Here is a 5,989-nt window from a genome sequence, read left to right as displayed (position 1 = left end):
GTTACTACATGACGTAACGTCAGAGGAGGAGTCTGATTCAGCTTCGATAGGTGTATTTTTGTTAATTAGGGAAGGGTCCGAGTTACCATCACTGTTTTGCCTATGCTTGCGTCGTCGCAATTTTCTTTGTATTTCGGCCAGGGGAATGTCACTATCGTCACCGTTAGAGGAATCTGAACGTTCGATTACTAATCTTTTAGTTCTATAATTAATAGGTTTCTGTTTGGTATGTGAGGATGCTGTATCAGAATCTGAGGAAGAGTCAGAACTGGAAATAGCTGCAGCTTGTGTAACTTTTCTCATAGAATTTGGAACATTTTCTACACCCCAGTCATCTATGTTTGCTTTTTTCAAATTACCAGCATGTGCATGAACGATAGAACTGTCTAATACATTACGAATTACAAAAGTAACTGAGTTTTCTTTTCAATGATTCGGAAATACGGAGAATATCTATTGTCAAGTTTATTTTTGCGAGCATTATTTTTTAAGAATACAGCATCACCCACATCAAAAGTTACGTCCTGAGCATTTTCGTTTGCATACCTTTCTTGCTTACGTTTTGCCTCTTCTAAGTTCTTTTTAGCCAATGTGAAAGCTTTATGTTGTTGTTCTAAGCTATTCGATGTTCAGATTCACCTAAGTATTTTCGACGGGGACGTAAGATATTATCCAAAGGCAGGAAGGGGTCTCGACCATACAACAAAAAGAAAGGTGAAAATTTTGTACTCTCACTCGGAGTATAAACCTAATGCTAGCCAAGCCCTGTGCTAAATAAGTGTCCCAGTTCTTAGAGTTTCCACATTTTGATATGACATCCTTAATCGTTCGGTTACATCTCTCAACTTTAGCATTAGCCTGTGGTCTATAAACTGATGTCTAATGTGGGAAATGCCAAGTTCTTTTGTAACATAACTTATTATCTCATTGCAGAATTCTGAACCATTGTCAGTTACAATTTGAAGGCAGCTCGAAAACCTTGGAAATATCTCATCAATCAGAATTGACGCAATAACTTCAGCATTTTTAGATTTAATAGGGAAATACTCAGGCCATCCGTAAGCCAGTCTACAAATCCAATTGCATACCTATTCCCAGCTAATGTAGTTTCCATAGGACCATTAAATCCATACTAACTTTTGAAAAAGGATAATTTGGAATTTCTGTTCTTTGAATTGGTACCTGACTTGTACTTTTTGATCGCATTTGACAAGTAATGCAACTGGATACATTAGTTTAATAGTTGTTGTAAAGATTAGGCCATGATACTTTTGTTAATAGAGTCGTAACACTTATCTGCCCCCATGTGACCTAGCTTATCATGGTACTGTGTGATAACGGAATCTCTAAGATGCTCAGGAATACATAACTTAATATAGGGTCACCCTCGGGATCTGAAATGAAATAGAGGATATCATCAAGGACAACATATTTATTACTTGCTTTGGAGGGATCTTGCTTTTAAGCAACTGTTTTAAGTCTACTAATTCCTTATCTTTAGATTGTTCTATCGACATGTTGAGATTACACTGTCGAATGTTGGCCTCACGAAGGTTTTTGACGTTTGTGGTGACTGAGGTTGCTGGTTGCTAACATGTTTGTTAGGATCTATCCGATTTATATAACCATGCCTATTTCATAAGTATTATCATGGATATCATCCTTACTGTTAATTTCAGCCTCTTGTTCTTTTGTCAGAGGGGGATGATTGATGCGCGAAAACATATCTGCGCATGTATTTTCAAAACCTTTGATGTATTGTATCTCTACGTCAAAACTGGAAATAGCTAAAGCCCACATCTGTACCTTCCTGTTTTGCATTGAGATTGCAGGAGGTATTTCAACGGCAAGTGATCGCATTTCCCACGATATGACAATTGTGATATATGGAAAAAAACGTTCCAAACTGTACTTAATTGCATAACATTCCTTCTCTAAAATGCTCCATTTCTGTTGTGAAGGACTAAGTCTATGAGAAAGGTAGTGGATAGGCTTCTCATTGGGAACGTTTGGTAGGATTCTTTCATCAGGCTCACACTCTTGCACGAGTACGCCCGAGATACATGTATCCGAGGCATCCGTGTATATAATATACCCTTTATTTAAGTCAGGATAACCTAGCATTGGTATTTCTGTTAAACTTTTCTTCAATTCACGGAAACTTTTCTCACATTCATCGGTCCAATGAAACTCTTGCATATTTTTTAGTTAAGGCTATCAGGGGTTCTGCAATTTTTTGAAAATTTTCCAGTAAATCTTCTGTAGTAGCTGGCCATCCCAAGAAAAGAACGAACGGCTTTGGCAGTTGTAGGTGCAGGGAGATTTTGAAGACTTTAACCTTATACGGGATCAGGCTTAATACCTTTTTCACTGACTACAAACCCGAGATATTTGGTTTCTGGTTGGAAGAAGCTACACTTTTTAAGCTTAAGTTTAAGCTTGTGCTCACGTAACCGATTAAATACTGTTTGCAAATGTTTAAATGATCATCTAAAGTTTCGCTTACGATTAAAATGTCATCAAGATAGCAAAATGCAAACTTTTCACATGAAGCAAGCACTATAGACATGAGTTCTTGGAATACAGGGGGTCCATTAGAAACCCCAAATGGGAGGACATTGAAAGAAAAATAGCCCACGGTGACTTGTAAAGGTAACCTTCTCTTTATCTTCTTCTCTCATCTTAATTTGCCAGTAGCCACTCAAGCAATCAGGGAAGTGAAGTATTTTGACCTCCTAGTAGAGCTAGGATTTCATCAATTCTAGGTGGGGCCAGGAGTTCTTTTTGTGATCTGTTTACCTTCTAAAGTCTATACACAGTCTCTTTGAGCCGTCCTTTTTGTCAACAATAACAATAGGAAAGCTCCAGGGAGAGGATGACCTTTCTATTATTTTTGCCTCCAACATCTCGTCAATTGCCTTATCTACTACTGGCCTATTTTTCAATGGAGTTGAAATAAGGTCGTAGCTTGATAGGGGGACTATCACCGGTATCAATTTTCATTGTTACCGTATCAGTCTGACTTAAATCCGTATTACTTTAGCAAAGATATCAAGATTTTTCCGATAACAGGTAATAACAAGTGTTTGAACTCTGTCGGCAATTGACCTCTCCTATAAGGATTAATATTGTCGGAATCCTTATCAGTGTTGAATGAATTCATTTTATCTCCACTTGACCCAAAGGTGGTTATGTTGACCTCGTTCACCTTTTCTGCCTTAGCAATGATACAGTTTTTGCGTATGCTCATTGTTTTGTTAGTATTGTTTACAATTAATACGGGAAATCTCCCATCTAGCCCTATTTTAACTACACTATTTGTAACTAAAAGGCCCGGCTCATTCGTCATGTAACCTTCGGTAGTAGGAGAAATCTCATAAAACAGAGGGTGGAAAATGTGAAGTTGTCCGTATTCTTGCTTCACATGTTTGCGAAGTTTGCGGTTTAATGACCTGTTTTTTCTGTATCCTAACTATCGAAATTATGTGTAAATCCTGTTCTAAAGGGATATAATTTCGGCCTATCCTTAGTCTTTGCAAGTCATAATAAACACGAACTCCAAAGTTGTACAAGAAATCTTTTCCTAAGATAACATTTCGTGTCATATCAGAAACGACAAAAACAAATGGTTTAATTTCATTCCACCTATTTTGAACTTAGCCTACATGATCCATGAACCTTAAGCTGCCCGCCATTAACTGATTGCAAATTTTATTTTTCTTTGATAATCTTGGTGGGAATGATAAAGAGTCATAAACTTTTTTATGAATCAAAGTCAATTCACTGCCTGAATCAATTAAAGCCTTGTAGTTTTGTTTACCAATTTTTACTAAACAAGAATTAGGGTTATCTGCCTTATTAAGATGATAAACTTTTTTAATTGGATATTTAAATCTCCTCCCAACGGCTTCTTTTTGTGAGGAGAATGCTAGTTTAACGATTAGGACGACCTTCCCCATACAGAGCTTTATACTTGTAACAGTCCCTTCTAAAGTGACCTATCTTGCCACATATACCAGCAACTTTCTATCCTGCACTTTATTTGTATTATTCTGATTTCCTGTAATTACAGCATTTACAGATCTCGTACGACAGTATCTTGCCGTATGACCTTTCCTATTACATAGTTGACATCTTCTAGAAGGCCTTAAATGATCTACTTCCATAGGTTCTTCTTGCCTACTTGTTTGTTGACCAGATGAATGAGAATCGTAGTCTGTGCCACGCCTCAACGAAAACCTTTTCCTAATATTTTGCTCTGCTACAGCAGTATTAATAGCAGCTTGTAAAGTTTGCGGATTTTCTCTTAAAACCTTAAACTGTAAATAATCATGTGCTAAACCATCGGTAAAATACCCGATAAGTTGGCGTTCTACCGCACCTAATCCTCCAGGCTGATTAGCGAAAGCCTCAGTTGCCAAAGAGATAAGTCTTTCAGAATAAATTTGTACGCTTCCCCAATTTTTTGTTTAACCTCGCGCATTAATGTCAAAGCATGCTGAGGATCAGAAATTTCTGCAAAACGATCTGTCAATTCTGCCTTTAATTGTTGCCACGTATTATTCGGATGAGCCTGCATATATCTTTGTATGAAATCACTAACTGCCCTTTGCTAGACTGATATGCAACATACTTAATCCTATCAGCATTAAGTTGTACCAAAACAGAATATTTTTCTATTTCCTTAATCCAATTCTTAAAAATTTTGGATTTCCGTCAAATGCTGGTATCGTTTGATTAACGCCCTGCGTGCTTAATTGTGTACCTAAAGCTTGAATTTCTGTCGCCAGACCTGCTAAAGGATTAGCTTGCGCCATACTAGAAGGAAGGGGAAAATAACAGGACTTACAGTTTTCTCTTATGTGTCCTTCTGCAATCTTCAGTCACACTGTCCCTTGACACAAATCTGTCCTTGCACTGTGTAAAATTGCTGGAACCGCTAAAACTAGAGTATAAAAGTCTACACATAAAATAATTGCTGGTCACGGCACCAAGAAGAGCGATGTACCCCTATCAGCGTTTTTAATATATAGTTCGTTAGTCGATCGTATAGTGGATTTTATTTAGTACAAAAAAACTGAGGTACAAGTTCTTTAAATATGATTTATTCATTCCAAATCCCGTAATCATCCTGAATTAATTAATACATAATAACTCTCTCTCTAGATGCACATTTAAAATAAATAATTCTATCTTTCTTAAATTATTTGTCCATAGTTCCAAAATAGTCCTTTGAAATTAAATAAGTTTAATAAAAATAATTATAATTTAGAATCTTATATGCCAAAACTGAGAGACACCCATCATCTTACAGCTCTGTTCGAAAGCTGAGGCGCTCTGCAGTCTATCGAGGAGACCAGAGTTATATAGCAAAACCGTAAAAGATGATGTGTCAACTGCTGACCATTTCTCATGCCACCTTAGTGGAATTAGTATATAATATATTCTAACAAGGTATATTTAAGGAAAGCAATCCAGTAACATCTTATAATAAGGATAGATATCTGCACGCCGAATAGATACCACGGTGGAACTTTTCATGCTTTATCTAAACTTGCTGACCCTTAAATTAGTCTCGCCTTTACTATAGTCGAGCTATCTTAAAGAAAATGAATATGATTTCAATTTTAGAAAACAGTGAAAACAATAAAAACTCTCCTTAATAATTACCATAACGATACAGTCATAGTATTATATTTTGCTTCAGGAAAACGAAAGGAAAAAGGGGTGTTGAATAGTATGCAGTGAAATGCAGGTCAGCTGAAGTCAGGTACCCTCATATTGCCGCATTTCAGAAAGCGGTCCGCAGAATAAACACCCTACTTTCGTTTTCAAGTAAACAACTCGAAAACATGCGAATGTTAGCATGAAAAGTGTTCTATTTTATGTAAAAATCTTTCCACGAGTGAAATAATGCCCATTTGGCCCACGATTTACGCGCAAATGCGCGAAAAAGGGAAACATTAGGATCTATTTATTAGGGACTTCT

Source organism: Mercenaria mercenaria, chromosome 8, assembly GCF_021730395.1.
Source record: "Mercenaria mercenaria strain notata chromosome 8, MADL_Memer_1, whole genome shotgun sequence".
NCBI lineage: Eukaryota > Metazoa > Mollusca > Bivalvia > Venerida > Veneridae > Mercenaria > Mercenaria mercenaria.
The sequence above is the reverse complement of the archived record's forward strand: the minus strand, read 5'-3'. Positions refer to the sequence as shown.